At 44.5% G+C, this 25,039-nt stretch overlaps 1 long non-coding RNA gene across 1 annotated transcript; it reads right to left on the bottom strand.

Annotated features, from left to right (window-relative positions):
- Nucleotides 1-1,329: 1,329 nt before the first annotated feature.
- LOC129383970 (uncharacterized) lies at nt 1,330-20,566 on the bottom strand. The gene is made up of 3 exons (XR_008611741.1): nt 19,795-20,566; nt 2,852-2,934; nt 1,330-1,565 (listed from the first exon to the last, which is right to left on the bottom strand). It is a non-coding gene; the product is annotated as an uncharacterized lncRNA (long non-coding RNA).
- Nucleotides 20,567-25,039: the final 4,473 nt, after the last annotated feature.

The raw sequence follows: 25,039 nt of genomic DNA, 5'->3' as shown, positions 1-25,039 counted from the left end.
ACTTCGCCATACTGCTACGAACACCTAAAGAAAGCGAATATACACCACAGGCACCTAGGTGGAAGAGTGATACAGCTGATTCGGAGAAATTCCGAACTCTCTCTAGTATCTTATGGCATGACATGTCCTCGTTACGAATTGATGCTGCTGTGGAGTGTTTTACAGCCTTCATAACAGAGGCCGCATATAAATGCATATAACAACTAAATGGCTCGGCATGCAAACGGCGTGTCCCGTGGTGGATCGACGACTGTAGGATCGCTCGTAAGAAACAGAACAAAGCGTGGGGGTTGCTACGCGCCTCTCCCACTGCGGAGAATCTGATTAACTTTAAGCAAGTAAAATCCCAAGGCAGGAGAACGCGCTGTCAGGCCAGAAGAGACAGTTGGCAAAAGTTCTTATCGGGCATCAACTCCTATACTGATGAGGCCAAAGTCTGGAACAAGGTTAATAGGATAAGAGGGCGACAAACCCATTCACTCCCTCTGGTAAACACACAGGGCGATACACTACAAGATCAGGCAGATTCACTTGGGGAGCACTTTGAGCGAGTGTCGAGCTCAATGCACTATTCCCAGTCCTTTCTTAAACATAAAGAAAGCTAAGAAAACATAAGCCAATCATATGAAAATCCGGGCAGAATGAACCGTATAACCGGCCTTTCAGTATTGCCGAGTTGAGAGCTGCCTTGAACACATGCAACTGCACCGGGATCTGACAGAGTCTGTATGACATGATCAGAAACCTACATACTGACACACAAGTTACACTACTTACACTATTCAACACTATTTGGGCTTCCGGACACCTCCCATCCACATGGAAAGAAGCGATTGTGGTTCCTGTTCTGAAGCAGGGAAAATACCCTTCCTAGGCAGCAAGCTGTCGTCCAATAGCTCTAACAAATTGTCTGTGTAAGCGTTTTGAAAAAAATGATAAATCGCAGACTTATACATTTCCTTGAGCTCAACAATATGCTCGATCCTTATCAGTGTGGCTTCAGAGAAGGGCGATCGACAACCGATCATCTTGTGCGCATTGAAGGAAATATCTGCGATGCATTTATATATAAAAGTATTTCCTATCGATATTCCTTAACATGGAAAAAGCGTATGACACGGCATGGCATTACGGGATCTTGCGAGACCTGTCGGAAAAGGGCATCCGTGGAAATATGCTGAACATAATTGAAAGCTATTTGTCGAATCGTATCTTCCGCGTGAAAATCGGCAACGTATTGTCGCGACCTTTTATACAAGAAACAGGTGTACCCCAGGGAGGAGTACTCAGTTGCACTCTCGTTATCGTTAAAATGTAGACACTTCGTCCTTCACTGCCACCGGCCATTTTTTATTCCGTCTACGTAGACGATATACAGATACGTTTCAAATCCTGCAACCTTACAGTGTGCGAAAGACAGGTACAGCGGGGCTTAAACAAGGTGTCCAAGTGGGCAGACGAAAATGGATTTAAAATCAACCACCACAAAAGTTCTTTTGTTCTCTTCACAAGAAAAAAAGGTCTGGTCCCAGATCTTTGCGTAGAACTGGGCGGACAACGAAAACCTGTGAACAATGAACACGAATTCCTAGGTGTAATACTTGAATCGAGGCTAACTTTCATATCACATATAAAATGTCTTAAAAGAAAATGTCTAAAAACAATAAATTTACTTAAACTCCCATCCCACACAACGTGGGGTAGCGACAGACAGTGTTAATTGAATATTTATAGGAGCCTAGTTCGATCACGACTTGACTACGGTGCCGTGGTTTATCATTCTGCCGCCCCACGTGCGCTAAAGATGTTAGACCCCGTTCACCATCTCGGTATCCGCATGGCCACTGGCGCATTTAGAACAAGCCCTGTTGAAAGTCCATATGTCGAGTCAGATCAGTGGTCACTCCATTTTCAGCGAACGTACATCAGCTTTAACTATTTTCTTAAAGTTCGCTCAAATAAGGAACATCTGTGTTTCACAACTGCTAATGACTTGACGAGTGAAAAATTTTTTTCGGAATAGACCCTCTATGAGACTTCCTTTCTCACTGCTTGCAAGAGAACTTAGCACGGAAATGGATGTCCCAGTTCTAGAACATCGCCTAATGCCTCCAGCTAAGCTATTACCACCCTGGGAGTGGCAGGTGATAGACTGTGACATATCCTTTGTAGAGGTCACAAAGCACGCTCCTGAGGTTGAAATTGCTATGCATTTCCGTGAACTTCAATCGAAGTACTCCTGCAGCGAATTCTACACAGACGCGTCAAAATCACGTTCTGGCGTATCTTTTGCTGCAGTTGGTTCTTCGTTTTCTGAATCTGACGTGTTGAATCCTTTAACAAGTATCTTCACTGCAGAATCCTATGCAGTACTGTCTGCAGTAAAACATATAAATAAATTAAAGCTCGACAGAACAATAGTATTTACAGACTCGTTAAGTCTTGTAAAAGCGTTAATTTGCTTACAAAAGCAAACAAATCCTGTTTTCATTGAACTTTACTCGCTCTTATGCAATATTTATGCATCACATAGACACGTAGTAATATGCTGGGTACCTGGTCATAGAGGTATCGAGGGTAATGTACTGGCTGATAAAATGGCCACATCACTCACATCACTAAACACTTTTCCTACAGCTGCTGTCCCTGTCACAGATCTGAAGCCTTTCTTGCGTAAGAAACTGGGACAACACTGGCAACACATGTGGAACGCATAAATAAACAATAAACTGCACGTTATAAAGCCGCAGTTAAGTTTTTGGCCCACCCCAACAAAATCACGGTGAGCAGATGTCCTATTCTGCCGCCTCAGAATAGTGCACACATTTGGTACACACAATTTTCTGCTTACTGGAAATGAACCGCCAACCTGTGCTCGATGTGGTGAGAGGCTGACCCTCCTCCACGTCCTCTTGGAGTGTCGGAAAGGCGAATCTGAAAGAAAGAAACATTTTGCTCTTTTATATCGTTATTGCCTACCTCTTCACCTAGCTATGTTGCTTGGTAAGGAACTATTTTTCAACACCAAAGTTGTCCTCAATTTTTTTAATGACGTTGTCCTGCATGTTATGAGCCCAATAAATTCGTAGCGCATTCCCTTTCCAGAGGATCCCACTGTGATAGTTGTTTTATATAGCACATGCCTCCAGGCCCTTGTGTCTCAAGGGCTCTAACGAGGCCATGGTGCTCTAGTGAATATTAAAATACTATTATAGTGAATATTATTTTGCAATGTAGCTTAATGCTCATAGTACACGTCATTTGTCATCGCCATAATTTTATTATACGTATATCTCACGCACTTTACAGTGACCATATTTCAGGCCCCTTTACAGCCACGTCACATCAACTTCATAGAACTCATAATTACACTGCGAACTCATCACCAAGGACATGGCGCTCTTTGGCCATACCTGGCCCTTGCGCCATTAAGCACTAATGATCAATCATCAATGGACTACGGTAGTGTAGTTTATGGTGCAACTAGGCAGTCTTACATTAAACGACTTTTCTTTTTTTTATTCACATACCCTAAGGGCCCTTTACGGGCATTACATAGGGGGTAAAAAAAACAATAAAGTGATCATATCGCATAACACAGTGAAACATCAGAAAAGCATAAACAAACATGCGCTAAGGATAACAGGGAACATATCTGGATAAAAGAAGTTTTGGAGAACACGCACACACGTGGACCACAATGCTCAAGACAATGTAAAAAAGAGTACACTTCTGATAATAATTTATTAAGAACCAGCACAGAGTAAGTACATCAGTTTGTTCAAAAATGCGTCGTAATTATTCTCGGAAACGATTTCTGTAGGTAGTTTATTCCAATGATAAATGGCAAGGAACAATGGCGAATGACGCGTAAGTTTGGCGTGAGCTATCTTGGGTTGCACTTTGACGCAGTGGTCTAATCGGGGGGAAATGCGATGTGCTGGTTTGATATGAGATTCTGCGAACGGTGAATTAGTGTGATAGAGCTTGTGAAAGCGACATAGCAGGTTGACAAGTCTTCACATTTCAAGTGAGCTTAAATTTATAGATGATTGTAGGTAATTATATATAAGATGTGCCAGCCTGTGTATTTTGCGTTTTATGCACAATTTCACTTCCGATCTTTTGGTTTAAAATTAGTAGGTTGTGTTCCTTCGTTTGTGATTTAAACTCTGCATTCTCGCGTTTCAACGCGCGCAATCACGCCAAGTTATTTGTGAGGTCACCGCGCACACTTAAACTTTGAACTGTCTCTTTTCGCCCTTCTCGCTTTGTCTCAAATGGAATCAAGTATCATCGATTACATTCCAGATACTAGTGGAGCACTTTACAGCCACGCCCCATATTTAGCCAGGTCGTCAAGCCTGATAGCCACCGCTGCTGCCGGTGCCATAGCAGCAGACAGACAGCAATTAGTTGCAGCAAGGGACTCATTTAGACGTTAGCATTTTTCCTCAGCTGACAATCATAATGCAAAAGGTGTACGAGTATTTATTTGCATGACTAGTATTCTTAGCTATGCACGAATATTAAACTTAGTCTGATAAATTCGGTTCTACAATGCGTCGCTAGAATTACTTCTCTGGGAAATATTGCGAAGTTGTAAGCAAAGAATGTAAGCAATGACTCGGCTATTTCCCTCTTATGCCGTCGTTATTTATTAGCCCACACTTTCTATAAATTATTGTGCAAGCCAAGTGTCTGAATATTGTACCACCAATATTAGGGCACGAGCAGCAAATGAAGCATGTTTTCGAGCGTCTGAACGTTGGCAGTGCTGCCGAGAAACTTCTATATCTTCGTTTCATTTTAAAGCCATTTCTGCAACTTGTAAAGAGATTTTTAATACATACGCATGTGACATACCATCAAAGAACATGGATTACATTATTAGAACATGGAGAACATTATTATGCGAGCTATCCAATATTACATCAGCGTCGTTCCAATCCTTAAGCACTGAATTACAAATACCAGTGAAAGCAACAACGGCTACAGCCGACCGCTCAATCTTTTACAGCAGTTATCGCGTGACGATACTTGTTTTTGTACATAGCCGGCAACGCTACCAAGTCATCCGAATAAAAAAGTAGTACGTCACACGCTAAATAGAGAAGTATGCATCATGTTAGTTCGTGTAACCTTAAGCCCATACTGTTATGACACAAAATATGACTCAATTAGCGCGCATAAGACGTCGCAGATCTAAATGTATTTACCACTGTGTGAGCGTAGTGACACGTTTCTACGACCAGCGGCCACAGCGCAACGTTCGCGCTTGCAACAAAAGCGTAGTACTCCACATATTGCAACACAAATATTGCATGGTTTGATAAAACTGATTTCCAGAAGTTTTAATTGCTAGTTGGCGAATATGTAATGAAACAATTGGGACGACTATGAGTAGCGTTACCATCGCTCGAGTATATGCACGCCACCATGGTGAGTCGCGTTGACGTACTTAATTTCGACCTTGGTTATGCGTTGCCTGGATATTTCTTCCAGAGAACCATGAATGAAAGTACAGATCTGTCGTACACAAAGCTGCTAACGAATGAAGGTGGCAACTTGTGGCAACTTCTGCAACGACGAAAAAAGCGATCACAGAATAATTGCAAAATATTTGCAGCTTTAGCTAAACCATACAGTAATCCCTAAACCAAAGTATAAATGCAGTCTAATGGCGAAAACAGTATTGGGAGTTTGTTTTCCAGTTTCGTATAAGAGTGGAGATTGGATCATGAAACCCTCTGTCTGTCTGTCTGTCTGTCTGTCTGTCTGTCTGTCTGTCTGTCTGTCTGCCTTTCTGTCTGTCTGTCTGTCTGTCTGTCTGTATGTATGTATGTATGTATGTATGTATGTATGTATGTATGTATGTATGTATGTATGTATGTATGTGTGCGTGTGTGTGTGTGTGTGTGTGTGTGTGTGTGTGTGTGTGTGTGTGTGTGTGTGTGTGTGTGTATGTATGTATGTATGTATGTGTGTGTGTGTACCTGTATGACCGCCTACCGGCGCATACTTGCTTGTGTAGGCGTACGTTGCCCTGCTGCACGCACGATGAGTACATTAATATTCAATTTTATTTAACGTATGCTCATTGAGTGGCATCTGAAGCAGTCATGATCAGAACCTGCCAAAAGAATAGCTGTAGTTATGTTAGAACCCTTAGGCATTATTAAAGTTTAAAATATAGCTTTTGAAAGTTCCTTTGTACGTGATGCACGAGTTTCAAGATCTCCATAATAGTAGTTGCGTGAAAGATGACAACCTGGTGCTAAATTCACAAATATCTTAGTCCAGAACTATTTCCTGTTCTTCGCCCTTCACCTTCCACAATGTGATATGCTCGCATAGTGCATGGTCATACGAAGCTCCCCAGTACGCCCACCGCTTGATGAATACAAATCCTGGCGCCGACGTTTCCCTATACCGCGCTTGATATCATCATGTGCCAGATTTCATACTAACAAGTTTTGTGTTGACGCCATAACTCTTCATCGTAGACAGCTTGACGAGAAAATCCATGAGTGCATGCGATACCTATGGCGTCAATGTTATGTGATTTCAACCGTAAAGTTTTAATCTCAGCGTAAGCACTATGAAAAGCATGTCGGGCCGCTGAGTGAACGCGGCATCCGAGGCTTTCTTTGGAGGGAATGCATTAAATTCCCATAAATGATCTATGTTGAAGCGTACGAGAACGCACACCAATGGAGAATCAGAAATTGACAGAGCTTCACTCACAAATAAAAATTTTTATTGGACACAAGACTTATATGAGTATGTACATACACGCCTAAGCCATTTTCTTCATCGAAACGCCGCACGTTCATATCATTCTTTTCATTTGGTAGAAGATTGCTTACGTGTGCAACTTTATCATCATCATCATCAGCCTGCTTACGCCCACTGCAGGGCAAAGGCCTCTCCCATACTTCTCGAACTACCCCGGTCACGTATTATTTGTGGCCGTGTTGCCCCTGGAAACTTCTTAATCTCATCCGCCCACCTAATTTTCTGCCGCCCCCTGCTACGCTTCCGTTCCCTCGGAATCCACTCCGTAACCCTTAATGACCACCAAGTATCTTCCCTCCTCATTACATGCCCTGCCCATGCCCATTTCTTTTTCTTGATTTCAACTAAGATGTCATTAACTCGTGTTTGTCGCCTCACCCAATCTGCTCTTTTCTTATGCCTTAACGTTACACCCATCATTCTTCTTTCCATAGCTCGTTGTGTCGTCCTCAATTTAAGTGGAACCCTTTTCGTAAGCCTCCAGATTTCTGCCCCGTACGTGAGTACTGGTAAGACACAGCTGTTATACACTTTTCTCTTGAGGGATAACGGCAACCTGTTGTTCATGATGTGAAAATACTTGCCAAAGGCACCCCAGCCCACTCTTCTTCTTCTGATTATTTCAGTCTCATGATCCGGATCCGCGGTCACTACCTGCCCTAAGTAGATGCATTCCGTTACCACTTCCAGTGCCTCACTAACTATCGTAAACTGCTGTTCTCTTCCGAGACTGTTAAACATTACTGTAGTTTTTTGTAGATTAATTTTTAAACCCACCACTCTGCTTTGCCTCTCCAGGTCAGTGAGCCTGCATTGCACTTGGTCCCCTATAGGCAAAATCATCAGCGAATCACAAGTTCCAAAGGTATTCTCCATTAACTCTTATCCCCAATTCTTCCCAATCCAGGTCTCTGATTACCTCCTGGAAAGGTCGTATCTCCCTGCCTGACGCCTTTCTTTATTGAGATTTTGTTGCTTTCTTTATGGAGGACTATGGTGGCTGTTGAGCCGCTAGAGATATAGTTCAGTATATTTACATACGGCTCGTCTACACCCTGATTCCGTAACGCCTTCATGACTCCTGAGGTTTCGACTGAATCAAACGCTTTCTCGTAATCAATGAAAGCTATATATAAGGGTTGGTTATATTCCGCACATTTCTCTCTCACCTGATTGATAGTGTGATTGTGGTCTATTGTTGAGTGTCCTTTACAAACTCCTGCCTGGTCCATTGGTTGACAGAAGTCTAAGGTGTTCCTGATTCTATTTGCGATTACCTTAGTAAATACTTTGTAGGCAAGGAACAGTAAGCTGATGGGTCTATAATTGTTGAAGTCTTTGGCGCCCCTTTCTTATGGATTAGGATTATGTAAGCGTTCTTCCAAGATTCCAGTACGCTCGAGGTCATCAGGCATTACGTATACAGGGTGGCCAGTTTTTCTAGAACAATCTGCCCACCATCCTTCAACAAATCTGCTATTACCTGATCCTCCCCAGCGGCCTTCGACCTTTGCATAGTTTCCAAGGCTTCCTTTACTTCTTCCAGCGTTACTCATGGGATTTCAAATTCCTCTACACTATTCTCTCTTTCATTGTGATCGTGGGTGCCACTGTTACTGTATAAATCTTTATAGAACTTCTCAGCCACTTGAACTAACTCATCCATATTAGTAATGGTATTGCCGGCTTTGTCTGTTAGCGCATACATCTGATTCTTGCCTATTCTTACTTTCTTCTTCACTGCTTTTAGGCTTCCTGCGTTCCTGAGAGCATGTTTAATTCTATCCATATTATACTTCCTTATGTCAGCTGTCTTACGCTTGTTGATTAACTTTGAAAGTTCTGCCTGTTCTATTCTAGCTGTAGGGTTAGAAGCTTTCATACATTGGCATTAAAGGGCAACTTTATCCTTGTCATCCAATGCCCTGCTTACCGCACTTTGTTAAACTTTTCATCTTAAAGTTAGAATTGCGACAATTTTTCAACGAAATGCTACAGGCTTGAAGTCCTGCACCTCAGATGTGCGCCAATTTGTCTTGAAGAATCGGTTTCCTATACTTGTTATTTGCAAATCGAGTGTATCAACACCTTACAGATTATCTGGTTATGAAGTTGTTGCTTGTTCCAAATGCGAGGAACGAAGCAACATTCTCATTAACATCCGCACGAACTTGACCTATGTTTCGCATACTGATCAGTCTCATGACTACAACCAATATGCATGCTTTGGCGGCAGAAAGAACCAAGTGTCTTTCACTCTTGTTGGTTGTTACATCTCCCCATCGAGGCAGTTCAACTGTGAAAGACTGAAATATGTATCAAAAAGAAACTGCTGGCCCCTGGTTCATGACTGTCGTGTCTTCTATGCCCATCACTTACGTTGGAGAAGCACCAATACCAACTCCAGGGGTAGGAATGTTGTGTTCCTCGCCTCTGATTATGACATCTGCCCTATGAACGATGGTAGCCCGACGTATCTCGTGGGATCCTGCGTATAGCAGCTGCCTTGATTTGACCTTAGTGTCAGTAAGCTTCACGGCGCATGTTAAATGGTTTTGTGCCATTGAGAATCACGGGAGTGATCACATTCGCACTACCTAAAGATTAATGGATTCACTCAGTCTTTCTCTTGTAGTGTTTTGAAGAGCACTGACTGGACTTTGTTTACGCCGCTTACGCTTATGGAAGAAGCCTGTCGCGGAGATTTCGCCCGCAACGTCGACGACACCATCGCAGAAGCAATGAAAGCTGCCAAGTGTTTATTATCGCTGTCTTCAAACCGATCGGATATCGACATTGAACTTGAGGGATTTATTGCAATTCGATGGCATGCATAGCGACAATACAGACGCACTGCAAACGCCCGACTGCATTAGTACAACCTCGGTGCGCTTACATGAAAAAAATTTGCTTTCTTAGGTCGGTCACGATAGATGTGATATCTTGTCTTTGCAATGCTCGGTGATTAGTGATGCTGCTGTTGCGCATGCTCTGTTGGCCTTTCTGGGACTGTGCCGTTTCTAATAAAGCTCAGCTGATAATCTAGTTCTTGTGGTGTGAAGATCTCTTTCTGTCCTTTGTCTTTATCACTGGTTCTTTCCTTCAACTACGTACTAACTGGCCCGGACGACGATCCTTTTCCAGACGCACAAAATCAATTTATGATCTCAGAGAAGCAGGACGCATTCAGAACAAAGTTCAGCGTTGCACAGACAAACTAGAGAGTGAGCGATGGAAAACATTTTATAAATCACTGGACCTTCGCATGCCACTTTCACATATCTGGAGGACAGTCCGTGGTATTCCTTCCTCCCTGCAACAATGACACCCATTCGCAGTTTTGGCCCTCCATCTTGGCCAAGAAGAGCTTGGTGCGGCGGAGGAATTATGTGCGAGAGTAACTGTCGAACCTGTCAACCCCAATATTGATGTAAGTGACCTCCCTGCGGTTCGGGTTTAAGAAATAGACGTGTACTTTGCCATAGAAGAACTCGAAGCTGCCCTGGCCATTTATAAACAATCATCCTCTCCAGGCCCTGATGGCGTCACCTATACTACCTTGGAACACCTTGGCCAAAAGGCAAGAAGAGCGCTTCCGAACAGTTTCAACAACTCACGGCATAGAGGTACAGTTCCCCGGCAATTGAAGTTAAGTCGGCTGGTGCCTTTGCTAAAGCAGAAAAAATCTCCGTTGGACTTGGTGGCATATCGCCATATTGCTCTTGCCAGCTGCATCGGAAAGGTGATGGAAAGGATGTTCCTTGCACGTCTAGAATCGTGTCTCCAACGTTACAATATCCAACCCGCTTCCATGGAAGGCTTTCGTCGGGGTACCTGAACTCAATGAAGATTATTGAAATCGGCGGCCGCATACTTCGCTGGTTATACGACTGTATATCTCGCCGGCCGTCTTTTGTAAAAACAGGAGATAGCCCCACGGCTGAATAATACACTTACAGCGGCGTGCCTCAAGGAGGAGTATCGAGCATCACGTTGTTTATCGTGACACTCATTCGACTAGCTGAAATTTTACATAAACAACCTACCTCTCGACATGGGCAGCAGACATCTGCCTTTGAAATTTTGTGGTCACTCGCCTTCAGGTTCGCGCGCGATTGCAGAGGGCAGCAGCGTTGAGATCAGCATAGATTATAATACAAAGCTTGACTGTATTGACCGAGAGATGTGCATTGATTACATTCACCCGTAAACCTATGACACCATACGAAGTCTCCGTTAATGGACACACTATCACCTATGGGATGACCTATCGATTCTTGGGTGTAACAATCAACCGAAATATTTCCTGGAGCCGTTATAGCACGTACCTGAAGTAAAATCTGTTGTCGATCTCCCAGGTACTGAGATTCATGTGCGGGGAAATATGGGGCACGCGCCTTGCTTCAGCTCCAAATGGCTCCATTCCTAGGGCATTTATTCTACAGCCTTCCAGTGTTGTGCAGTACGTGCGAATCAAATATTAGCTCATTGGAGAGCTTACAGGGCCAAGCATTGCCCACGTGTTTATTACTTCCTTGCTGTGCGTCGACAGCTGCAACAGTCGTGCACACCAAAGACCATTCCATCCAAGCATGTGTTGCTGTGGATTGTCTCAGGACGCATATCCGTCATCTTCCCCGCGTCCCCGATCATCAGTTCGCGTTCTTGCCATCGCAGAGACGTTGTGCAACGCTTTCTGAGGGTATTTTCACCCATTTAGACTGTGTTCTATTAGGATACATACCAGCAGTAAGGACTTCATTGTTCTTCTGGTCTCCCCAACAGTCTCAAGTGCGGCTAAATAGACCAGGTGTGAACAATGCCAACCACTCAACAATAGCTCTGAAACAGATGACACCGATAATAATCAATTAGGCATACGGGAACCAAATACACATTTATACCGATGGTTCGGTCTCACCTACCAGCTCTTCAGGTGCCATTGTCACTCCGGCTACGAAAGCGACAATGAAATTCAAACTGTCCCACATGACAACATCAACGGCAGCACAGCTTGCTTGATCCATTCTTAAACCGTCAAAAGTACCGTGAAAACAACAAGCACTGTGAAAAGTTTCCCGCTCTGGGGCGATAGTATTGTGCCCCCTCTGGATCAGGGTGGCATTTACGAAGGGCTACTCGTTCCGTATTGGAAGGGGGGATACGCCCATGAGCGACTCTTGTGGAACCACAGAAACGACTGAACACATCCTATGTATCTGACGTCAATACGACGTCGATCGTGAAGCTCTCCGGACAGCATTGAACCAGCTAGACTCTAAACCATTGCCGGAAATGAATATCCTTGCACCATGGCCGTACGCGTCGATGGCACAGAAAGCCACGAAAGCGTTGTTGAAATACCTGAAGTCCACATGTCTTGGCAACCGTGTGTAAACTCGGTGCGAACCTTCAAATGTGCGCTAAACTGCGCTCTCTAGGTCCTCTCTCTCTTCATCCCCATACCCCTTTTCCCAGTGCAGGGTAGCAAAGCAGACATGTGTCTGTTTATCTTGCATTCCTTTCCTGCCTTCTGTTTCTGTCTCCGTCTCTCTTTTCGTCTTAAAGTTCGTTTTTACATGCCCTAAGATTGTGCATAATTTCATTTTCACCTCGTTTTGTTTTGATTAATAGCACAATCACACACGTACGCAACGATCCGCTCAGGACTTCCGAAATCTTTCCTCATACAAGTCACTTCGTTGTGAAGATCGTGCACCGTACCGCTCGCGACAGACCTGTCCAAGCCCGTTCAAATAAACAAAACCTGTTTTATTCCCTGTCCGGTCCAAAGCTTGTCACTAAAATGATAACGTTATCGTTCACGCTACTGAATGAAGAAACAAAGGCTAAAATAAAGAAAAACTGCGAATTGAATATTTTCCCCAACATATCTGAGTATTCTCACGCAAACTCTCAAAAACTCATAGCTTTGTAATGAGTGAATATTACTCTAGCTTTTTAATTGACCTGCAGTTGTAAATACTTCTTGATACAAATACTTTCAAGATCATTTGTAAGATTCCAAAAGCATTCGAATACAGAACGAAGTCCTAAGCTCTGCGTGACGCCGCCAATGATATTCGCGAGTTATAAGGACGACCAAGCTTATCTGGTTCACCAAGTCAGCAAATTATCTAGATATAGCTGCTTACACAAGAAATGTTAACATTATTTTTTGAAGTTTCTATTGCTTTTCATGTCAGATGCTGCTGACAGTGCATTATGATTCGTAAAAGAATTGTTGTAACAGAAGGGGTCAAATTATTTTAATATTTCTTGAGTGAAAAGTGCTGCCAATATTCTGCTACACGCTGAGTTCGACGGAATGTGCAACTACAGCCGGTCTCACGGCAGCGAAGTTCATGGAGTGACCCCCGAGAAACACACCGACAGCAAAAACGGCCAAGGTTTGTTCTTGCACCAGAGAAGCCGGGCCAGCTCTGACGGCTCGCCGTTCCGAGCGCGAGCACCATACCTCGGGTCGCCCTGTGCCACGGGGCAGTAGTTTTCCCAGCACGAGGCGAGACTTCGCAGCCTTAGTAAGTTTGGCTGTATAATGTAACGATTGACTCAATCAACTACGTAACAGTTGCACTGCAAAGAGCAGTCTCGGCCATTGTTATTACCAGTGCAAGCGGATCTGGACCAAGAACTGCCGAATACCGCTCACAAAGGGTCAATTTTTTTTTATATTCTAAGTTGGTATCTGTATTTTTAATATAGTAAAACAAAATGATGGGGGGGAGCAGAAGTTAGTTACTATATAAGATAAACCACTGCGTTCAACCTCCTCGCGGTGGGGGATGGAGTTAGAATAGCAGACCATGGTGTTATTCCACACCAAAAGCCTGAATCATAGATCCCTGCACTGTACACCATTCCCACTATCTCCGGGTAGCGCGGTATTGAAGCCACACGAGAACACGAGCAATACATTTCATTATACTATTCTTCAAATCTCCTTGGTGCACACAATTTTCTGTCACAAAAACTAAATATTATTTCCTTCACGAACGCAACCATAAGCTCTCCCTTCTACATTAGTTCATGCTTACACATACGCACAAAGAATAATGGCCCCACCACTCAGGGGAACCCATGACGTCACTCAAGGACGTGTGCTAAATGAAGTGGCAATTGCGCTGTTGAACATTTCATTTTTCTTATTTACTGGGAAAAATAGGCCGGAATTATTTGCGATAAGCATTCGCACAACACAGTGTTAGCTGTGGCCGATGGACGGGTGTGGTGAACGGTCCTATCACGTTTACCTTTACAGCGTCGCGCCTCCTAAACGAACATTAATCAACTGCATCACGTGTCGCTCCTGAGCAAAATATTGACACATTCACAGGTGGTTACGCGCGTAGCAAGCAAATTAATCATCATCCTCACCGCGCTTTAATTCAATTTCAGGACACAGCTTTCTATCAGCCATCTCTAGTTAGCCTCTCATTGCACCAACTAAATCTATGAAATGCCTGCAAATTTCCTATTTCATTTCAACGGCCAGCCATCTGATGTCCTTCACTGCCTTTCCCTAGCTAGGGAGGCATTTGGTTGCTGAAATTAAGTTTCGCTTACGTGTCCTAATAATTAAATTGCCTGCACACAAATTCAAAGCAAGAAACCATCTGCGCAGGGCACAATGAATGGATGCCGCGATCACTAAGCGGATCGGGAGCGCATAGCCCCTTTCTTGTTCCAAGGTCGTTGTTGACTTTGAGAATTTTGTGACTCCGCTGCACTCGTCTGCAATTCGCCTTGACATTAAGGGCAGTCGACTTCGAGCTCTGGAGGTTCTTGCCTTTTCTTTTATTCGTGACATTTTCAAACGGACACAAAGTGGCAGCCACTGCTCCTCTGCAGGCGCTTTCGCGAAAGCTCCCGGTCGCCTACGCATCCTCACGGAGGCTGACGTTGCAGCCGTCACGAGAGAACTTTCAGAGCAGTTCCACATGCTTGCTTTTTTCCAGGAACTTGTAGGTGTCACCAAAATAGCGTTTTCATAGGTGCGTTTCGCGAGAACAAAAACCAAGAACGAGAGAAAGAATGCATGAACGTATGCGCTTGCACTGGTGTTTCATTTATCATGTTGTCGTTTTTTTTTTTTTTTTTGCTCGATAAGTAAAGGTTTCATTAACCGCTTTGACCACGCTTGGAGGCCGGTGAAGGACAATAGGCAAGAACTATCCGAGCAGCGCGTCTTGCTCTTCCATTTATTTTAGAAGAAAGACAAAAACAACATATGCTGCGTACTCTCCTGGGCAGCAACTCGTTTTCTTTTTCATGGGCACAAGAAAAAGAATTATTACAACAAAGTTCCTGATGTGTAGGGTCCCGGGATTTGAATCGCGTCGTTCGTATCGACAAAAAACCCAGTGGGCCGATTCCGGTAGCACTGCAGAGGCAGGTGCAATGGCTCATACCCCCGTAAGGCTGTGGCGTGAAGTGAACGTACAGCATAGCTTTCGTTTCGATACGAAATGCACAAATACAAAAAAAAAGCTGTCAAACTACATGATTGATGACCAGCGAGGCGTGCGTTAAATTTCTCGTTGATCAACGTACGTTGCCGCCAATTCCTCGCCTGTGGTCTCAAAACTGTAAACAAATCAGTGGTTCACCCACTTCACGGAAGAGTTGGGCCTTGATTACTCCAACTATCCGATTCGACAAACTACCGTACGCGAGTTAAACATCCTTTTAACATTGACGAAAAACATTTGTTGCATAAGAACGGAAAACATATGCGTGTAACATAGTGATCGCAAAGCGCGTATAGCAGTAATTTCCAAGTAATAAATAAAATAAATGTTTTGTAAACTGCATTGAAATGTCCGTTTGTGTCATGTATCACTCTGAAGAGCAATTTGCGAAATCGGCGCACAGCATGGGATCAGTGTTTGACCAGCTGCCCTACATGACGCGCAACGTATCTACAGCTTCGTCGACCATCCCCTTTCACAGCAGTGGATTGGTGGTGATTTTTATTTCCTTGCTTTATCTATAGAAGATAAACGCAGCTGTGAATTTGTAGCGATTGTTTTGCTCGCGATGCTTGAATCGCTAGCAGTGCTGCCTCATTTTATAAGTGAAACCAATACGGCCGATTTCCTTGAAAGCATTACGATGAAAGTTGATATGTAAGGCGAATTGCACTGCCAACGGAATGGCCCATGCTTTGTTATGGCACTTGAACTGACACATAGAGCCGCCTGTGCAGCTGCATCGCAGTGGCTCCGGTATTTACCCAGGCTTCTTTTTCAGGCTTGTTTCTCTTTCATTCTTTACGTGTTTACCTACCAGAAATTCTATTCAACTATCCTGTTGTTTCTTTAACGCTATTTTTATTCGCCACTGCGCGATATGAAATCACAAACAATTTCTCGTTACTTAAGTACAGAATCGTAGCAAATCTTCGTGGCTGTATGTTAGTTGCGAGCTTCCCATTAAGCGTCTGCTTTAAAACATTGACGTTTAGGTTAACCCAAAGATGTTCCTATTTTTGCAAGCAACTCATAAGAAAACATTTTCTTATCGATGACAACAAAAGGCTTCAGCTATATTTCTCAGATCGTGGTAGTCATGCCAGAAATTGTGACTTCTAAGGAATGGCATACCGTTTGACGTCAAAAGGTTGATTATCTTCTGAGAACCCAGTCTAAACTTTTTTATCACTGGCAACGTCATTCGAAGGACTGAAATGTCAGGCGTGGCTTCACATATTTCACGGCATAGATCGCTTGCGCACAACAACCTTTCACTTGAATGTTTCCTTGATTCATGCCCTATATGATCTCAAAAACATTTGTCCACATCAGTCAACTGTAGAAACACACATACTAATAATCGTTTCATTGAATGTTTCCTTGGTGCATGCGCTATATGATTTAAAATCATTTAGCCATGTCAGTCAACTGTGGGAACCAACACACTAATATTTGCATGGCGCCTTCACATTGAATTGGGCAACTGCCCAAGAATTCACCCACTTGGCACTGACTAGAATAACGATACCCTTAGGATGACTGCAGATGTACGATGAAATATAATTAATCGCATTGTGAATATAAACAGCTCCTTATTGAATTGTAGCTGTGAGAATTACAGCAAATGCTGAAATACGCAGTGGAGGAAGGTTCAGACAAACGAAAAATTGTCATCCGCCCGATAGTTGCACTAAGCCGAAAGAAAGGAAAGAAAAAGTCCAAAATCACATATTACTCAATGGGCGAGGACTCTTGCTGTCGAAATGCTGGAATGATGAAGAGCGCCAGCAGCATCCAGCGAATTGACATTCGTTGTGCGTCTCGCTTTTATGCGAACTAAGCGGCGAATCCATCAGCTGCCGGCACACTCAGACACTGTACTCATCGCAGATTGCTTGAAAGCAATCTGCGATGAGGTGGCGCGGTGGTGCTCAGCCTCGTCATACGCAGGCGCCTCCGGAGTAGAACGCTTCCCCTCCAATATTGTCTTGCGCGCGATGAAACATAGCATGCTTCGCTGCCAGGCACGAGATCAAGCCGCCATCTTCGGTTCACCCTTTCACGCTTTCACTCGCCCCTGCAGCACACGGTGCGCCGCCAGAGTGTTTTCGCGCTTGGACTTTATGCTAAACATAACACCGATGCCGACAGCGACGCCCACGGCGATAACGGCGATGGTGAGAATGCTCCTGAAGTTTCCATACAATTGCGATCGCAATAAAGAAAAACACTGCAGCTTTTCGAGGTTGAAAACTTCGCAGTTGAGAAAAATTTGTCCTGCTCCGGACACCGAACCCGACACAAACGCTTTTCCTTGGCAGTCGCTCTACCATCTTAACTAACGAGAAGGCTAGCGCGCTGCAGGACAAGCGCGGACAATTCATCAACTCGAAGCGTATGGATAGTGAAGGGTAAATATGCCTCAGAACTCCCCATTCTATAACGAACAGGTAATATGAAAAAAAAAAACAAATTAATGAAAAATACTTATACATTTCCCTTTTGCATCATATTCCTCAGCGGCGATGCACCAACACGTAGTTTGAACTACTAATTGATCTTCCTCGAATCCTCGTCCTCTGACCCTTTTGTCTGAAACATCGATGCACTTCACATTTACTTTCTTTGCGCATTTCTATGCATTTAGCCTTCGTTGTAATTTTTGCTGCTATAAAAGATCAACGCTGTCCCCCGATGCATGTAGCATTGCTTGAAAAATCCGGGGGATCTTTCAAGCGCTGCGGTCAATGACGTTTTCAGTTGCCGATGGAGATGCTCGACCGTGCCGTCACAATGTGGGTGATAAGCCGTGGTTTTATAAAGGCGAGTGCCGAGTCGTCTGGGCAGGACAGAAAAAAATAGATCTTTAGAATGGCAGACCTCGGTCAGTAGTTATTCGCAAACGACAACCGCACTGTGACACGGACGTAGCAACAAATGCTTCCGATACTGTTTCGGCCATGATGTCTTGCAGAGGCGCCGCCTCAGGCCACCTTGAGTACCGATCGACACACCTGAGGAGGTACCTGAAACCTTGGAAGGGCACAAGTGTCCCCGCTAAGTCTAAATGCACATGATCGAAACGACTGCACCAGTGAACGCGTGTGTCGGGTCACTTTCATGGCTTGACAAGCTTGGCAGCTTCTTGCCCAGCTTCGAACACCTTTGTTGATACGTGGACAGAAGAATCGGTATGTGCCGGGATGGCTTAGCCCGCACAGGGAATCAAGTATTGCCCAAGGAAACTGATGGGGCACGAACGGGCGAGGAGCTACCAATGATGTGTCGCCCGTGACCAATGTTGTTGCGTAGGGAGGCGGCAACTCCGCATCAGGAAGGCCCATCCAGGAGGCTCAACCAGAAGGCTCTTCCCGCGATTCGCGCAGCTCGGGGACGTTTTGCTGGGGGGAAGTTGGATCTTGCAAAAAGAATAATGGCCCCGCCACTCAGGGGAACCCATGACGTCACTCAAGGACGTGTGCTAAATGTAGTGGCAATTGCGCTGTTGAACATTTCATTTTTCTTATTTACTGGGAAAAATAGGCCGGAATTATTTGCGATAAGCATTCCCACAACACAGTGTTAGCTGTGGCCGATGGACCGGTGTGGTGAATGCTCCTATCACGTTTACCTTTACAGCGTCGCGTCTCCTAAACGAACATTAATCAGCTGCATCACGTGTCGCTCCTGAGCAAAATATTGACACATTCACAGGTGGTTACGCGCGTAGCAAGCAAATTAATCATCATCCTCATCCCGCTTTAATTCAATTTCAGGACACAGCTTTCTATCAGCCATCGCTAGTTAGCCTCTCATTGCACAAACTAAATCTATGAAATGCCTGCAAATTTCCTATTTCATTTCAACGCCCAGCCATCTGATGTCCTTCACTGCCTTTCCCTAGCTAGGGAGGCATTTTGTTGCTGAAATAAAGCTTCGCTTACGTGTCCTAATAATTAAATTGCCTGCACACAAATTCAAAGCAAGAAACCATCTGCGCAGGGCACAATGAATGGATGCCGCGATCACTAAGCGGATCGGGAGCGCATAGCCCCTTTCTTGTTCCAAGGTCGTTGTTGACTTTGAGAATCTTGTGACTCCGCTGCACTCGTCTACAATTCGCCTTGACATTAAGGGCAGTCGACTTCGAGCTCTGGAGGTTCTTGCCTTTTCTTTTATTCGTGACATTTTCAAACGGACACAAAGTGGCAGCCACTGCTGCTCTGCAGGCGCTTTCGCGAAAGCTCCCGGTCGCCTACGCATCCTCACGGAGGCTGACGTTGCAGCCGTCACGAGAGAACTTTCAGAGCAGTACCACATGTTTTTTTTTTTTTTCAGGAACTTATAAGTGTCACCAAAATAGCGTTTTCATAGGTGCGTTTCGCGAGAACAAAAAACAAGAACGAGAGACAGAATGCATGAACGTATGCGCTTGCGCTGGTGTTTCATTTATCATGTTGTAGTTTTTTTTTTTTTGTTCGATAAGTAAAGGTTTCCTTACCCGTTTGACCACGCTTGGAGGCCGGTGAAGGACAATAGGCATGAACTAGAGATCCGAGCAGCGCGTCTTCCTCTTCCATTTATTTTAGAAGAAAGACAAAAACAACATATGCTGCGTACTCTCCTGGGCAGCAACTCGTTTTCTTTTTCATGGGCACAAGAAAAAGAATTATTACAACAAAGTTCTTTATGTCTAGGATCCCTGGATTTGAATCGCGTCGTTCGTATCGACAAAAAACCCAGTGGGCCGATTCCGGTAGCACTGCAGAGGCAGGTGCAATGGCTCATACCCCCGTAAGGCTAAGGCGTGAAGTGAACGTACAGCATAGATTTCGGTTCGATACGAAATGTACAAATACAAAAAAAGATGTTGAACTACATGATTGATGACCAGTGAAGCGCGCGTTAAATTTCTCGTTGATCAACGTACGTTGCCGCCAATGCCTCGCCGGTGGTCTCAAAACTGTAAACAAATCAGTGGTTCACCCACTTCATGTAAGAGTTGGGCCTTGATTACTCCAACTATCCGATTCGACAAACTACCGTACGCGAGTTAAACATCCTTTTAACATTGACGAAAAACATTTGTTGCATAAGAACGGAAAACATATGCGTGTAACATAGTGATCGCAAAGCGCGTATAGCAGTAATTTCCAAGTAATAAATAAAATAAATGTTTTGTAAAGTGCATTAAAATGTCTGTTTGTGTCATATATCACTCTGCAGAGCAATGTGCGAAATCGGCGCACAGCATGGGATCAGTGTTTGACAAGCTGCCCTACATGACGCGCAACGTATCTACAGCTTCGCCGACCAACCCCCTTCACAGGAGTGGATTGGTGGTGATCTTTATTTCCTTGCTTTAACTATAGAAGAGAAACACAGCTGTGAATTTGTAGCGATTGTTTTGTTCGCGATGCTTGAATCGCTAACAGTGCTTCCTCATTTTATTGGTGAAACCAATACGGCCGACTTCCTTGAAAGCATTCCGGTGAAAGTTGGTATGAAAGGCGAATTGCACTGCCAACGGAATTGCCCATGCTTTGTTATGGCACTTGAACTGACACCTAGAGCCGCCTGTGCAGCTGCATCGCACTGGCTCCGTTATTGACCCAGGCTTCTTTTTCACGTTTGTTTCTCTTTCATTCTTTACGTGTTTACCTAGCAGAAATTCTATTCAACTATCCTGTTGTTTCTTTAACGCTATTTTTATTCGCCACTGCGCGATATGAAATCACAAACAATTTCTCGTTACTTAAGTACAGAATCGTAGCAAATCTTCGTGGCTGTATGTTAGTTGCGAGCTTCCCATTAAGCGTCTGCTTTAAAACATTGACGTTTAGGTTAACCCAAAGATGTTCCTATTTTTGCAAGCAACTCATAAGAAAACATTTTCTTATCGATGACAACAAAAGGCTTCAGCTATATTTCTCAGATCGTGGTAGTCATGCCAGAAATTGTGACTTCTAAGGAATGGCATACCGTTTGACGTCAAAAGGTTGATTATCTTCTGAGAACCCAGTCTAAACTTTTTTATCACTGGCAACGTCATTCGAAGGACTGAAATGTCAGGCGTGGCTTCACATATTTCACGGCATAGATCGCTTGCGCACAACAACCTTTCACTTGAATGTTTCCTTGATTCATGCCCTATATGATCTCAAAAACATTTGTCCACATCAGTCAACTGTAGAAACACACATACTAATAATCGTTTCATTGAATGTTTCCTTGGTGCATGCGCTATATGATTTAAAATCATTTAGCCATGTCAGTCAACTGTGGGAACCAACACACTAATATTTGCATGGCGCCTTCACATTGAATTGGGCAACTGCCCAAGAATTCACCCACTTGGCACTGACTAGAATAACGATACCCTTAGGATGACTGCAGATGTACGATGAAATATAATTAATCGCATTGTGAATATAAACAGCTCCTTATTGAATTGTAGCTGTGAGAATTACAGCAAATGCTGAAATACGCAGTGGAGGAAGGTTCAGACAAACGAAAAATTGTCATCCGCCCGATAGTTGCACTAAGCCGAAAGAAAGGAAAGAAAAAGTCCAAAATCACATATTACTCAATGGGCGAGGACTCTTGCTGTCGAAATGCTGGCATGATGAAGAGCGCCAGCAGCATCCAGCGAATTGACATTCGTTGTGCGTCTCGCTTTTATGCGAACTAAGCGGCGAATCCATCAGCTGCCGGCACACTCAGACACTGTACTCATCGCAGATTGCTTGAAAGCAATCTGCGATGAGGTGGCGCGGTGGTGCGCAGCCTCGTCATACGCAGGCGCCTCCGGAGTAGAACGCTTCCCCTCCAATATTGTCTTGCGCGCGATGAAACATAGCATGCTTCGCTGCCAGCCTTCTGCCCTTGCGCGCACGAGATCAAGCCGCCATCTTCGGTTCACCCTTTCACGCTTTCACTCGCCCCTGCAGCACACGGTGCGCCGCCAGAGTGTTTTCGCGCTTGGACTTTATGCTAAACATAACACCGATGCCGACAGCGACGCCCACGGCGATAACGGCGATGGTGAGAATGCTCCTGAAGTTTCCATACAATTGCGATCGCAATAAAGAAAAACACTGCAGCTTTTCGAGGTTGAAAACTTCGCAGTTGAGAAAAATTTGTCCTGCTCCGGACACCGAACCCGACACAAACGCTTTTCCTTGGCAGTCGCTCTACCATCTTAACTAACGAGAAGGCTAGCGCGCTGCAGGACAAGCGCGGACAATTCATCAACTCGAAGCGTATGGATAGCGAAGGGTAAATATGCCTCAGAACTCCCCATTCTATAACGAACAGGTAATATGAAAAAAAAAAACAAATTAATGAAAAATACTTATACATTTACCTTTTGCATCATATTCCTCAGCGGCGATGCACCAACACGTAGTTTGAACTACTAATTGATCTTCCTCGAATCCTCGTCCTCTGACCCTTTTGTCTGAAACATCGATGCACTTCACATTTACTTTCTTTGCGCATTTCTATGCATTTAGCCTTCGTTGTAATTTTTGCTGCTATAAAAGATCAACGCTGTCCCCCGATGCATGTAGCATTGCTTGAAAAATCCGGGGGATCTTTCAAGCGCTGCGGTCAATGACGTTTTCAGTTGCCGATGGAGATGCTGGACCGTGCCGTCACAATGTGGGTGATAAGCCGTGGTTTTATAAAGGCGAGTGCCGAGTCGTCTGGGCAGGACAGAAAAAATAGATCTTTAGAATGGCAGACCTCGGTCAGTAGTTATTCGCAAACGACAACAGCACTGTGACACGGACGTAGCAACAAATGCTTCCGATACTGTTTCGGCCATGATGTCTTGCAGAGGCGCCGCCTCAGGCCACCTTGAGTACCGGTCGACACACCTGAGGAGGTACCTGAAACCTTGGAAGGGCACAAGTGTCCCCGCTAAGTCTAAATGCACATGATCGAAACGACTGCACCAGTGAACGCGTGTGTCGGGTCACTTTCATGGCTTGACAAGCTTGGCAGCTTCTTGCCCAGCTTCGAACACCTTTGTTGATACGTGGACAGAAGAATCGGTATGTGCGGGGATGGCTTAGCCCGCACAGGGAATCAAGTATTGCCCAAGGAAACTGATGGGGCACGAACGGGCGAGGAGCTACCAATGATGTGTCGCCCGTGACCAATGTTGTTGCGTAGGGAGGCGGCAACTCCGCATCAGGAAGGCCCATCCAGGAGGCTCAACCAGAAGGCTCTTCCCGCGATTCGCGCAGCTCGGGGACGTTTTGCTGGGCGGAAGTTGGATCTTGCAAAAAGAATAATGGCCCCGCCACTCAGGGGAACCCATGATGTCACTCAAGGACGTGTGCTAAATGTAGTGGCAATTGCGCTGTTGAACATTTCATTTTTCTTATTTACTGGGAAAAATAGGCCGGAATTATTTGCGATAAGCATTCGCACAACACAGTGTTAGCTGTGGCCGATGGACCGGTGTGGTGAATGCTCCTATCACGTTTACCTTTACAGCGTCGCGTCTCCTAAACGAACATTAATCAGCTGCATCACGTGTCGCTCCTGAGCAAAATATTGACACATTCACAGGTGGTTACGCGCGTAGCAAGCAAATTAATCATCATCCTCATCCCGCTTTAATTCAATTTCAGGACACAGCTTTCTCTCAGCCATCGCTAGTTAGCCTCTCATTGCACAAACTAAATCTATGAAATGCCTGCAAATTTCCTATTTCATTTCAACGCCCAGCCATCTGATGTCCTTCACTGCCTTTCCCTAGCTAGGGAGGCATTTTGTTGCTGAAATAAAGCTTCGCTTACGTGTCCTAATAATTAAATTGCCTGCACACAAATTCAAAGCAAGAAACCATCTGTGCAGGGCACAATGAATGGATGCCGCGATCACTAAGCGGATCGGGAGCGCATAGCCCCTTTCTTGTTCCAAGGTCGTTGTTGACTTTGAGAATCTTGTGACTCCGCTGCACTCGTCTACAATTCGCCTTGACATTAAGGGCAGTCGACTTCGAGCTCTGGAGGTTCTTGCCTTTTCTTTTATTCGTGACATTTTCAAACGGACACAAAGTGGCAGCCACTGCTGCTCTGCAGGCGCTTTCGCGAAAGCTCCCGGTCGCCTACGCATCCTCACGAAGGCTGACGTTGCAGCCGTCACGAGAGAACTTTCAGAGCAGTTCCACATGTTTTTTTTTTTTTTCAGGAACTTGTAAGTGTCACCAAAATAGCGTTTTCATAGGTGCGTTTCGCGAGAACAAAAAACAAGAACGAGAGAAAGAATGCATGAACGTATGCGCTTGCGCTGGTGTTTCATTTATCATGTTGTAGTTTTTTTTTTTTTTTGTTCGATAAGTAAAGGTTTCCTTACCCGTTTGACCACGCTTGGAGGCCGGTGAAGGACAATAGGCATGAACTAGAGTTCCGAGCAGCGCGTCTTCCTCTTCCATTTATTTTAGAAGAAAGACAAAAACAACATATGCTGCGTACTCTCCTGGGCAGCAACTCGTTTTCTTTTTCATGGGCACAAGAAAAAGAATTATTACAACAAAGTTCTTTATGTCTAGGATCCCTGGATTTGAATCGCGTCGTTCGTATCGACAAAAAACCCAGTGGGCCGATTCCGGTAGCACTGCAGAGGCAGGTGCAATGGCTCATACCCCCGTAAGGCTAAGGCGTGAAGTGAACGTACAGCATAGATTTCGGTTCGATACGAAATGTACAAATACAAAAAAAGATGTTGAACTA

This window comes from Dermacentor andersoni, chromosome 9 (assembly GCF_023375885.2).
Source record: "Dermacentor andersoni chromosome 9, qqDerAnde1_hic_scaffold, whole genome shotgun sequence".
NCBI lineage: Eukaryota > Metazoa > Arthropoda > Arachnida > Ixodida > Ixodidae > Dermacentor > Dermacentor andersoni.
This window is presented reverse-complemented; position numbering and strand designations above follow the sequence as displayed.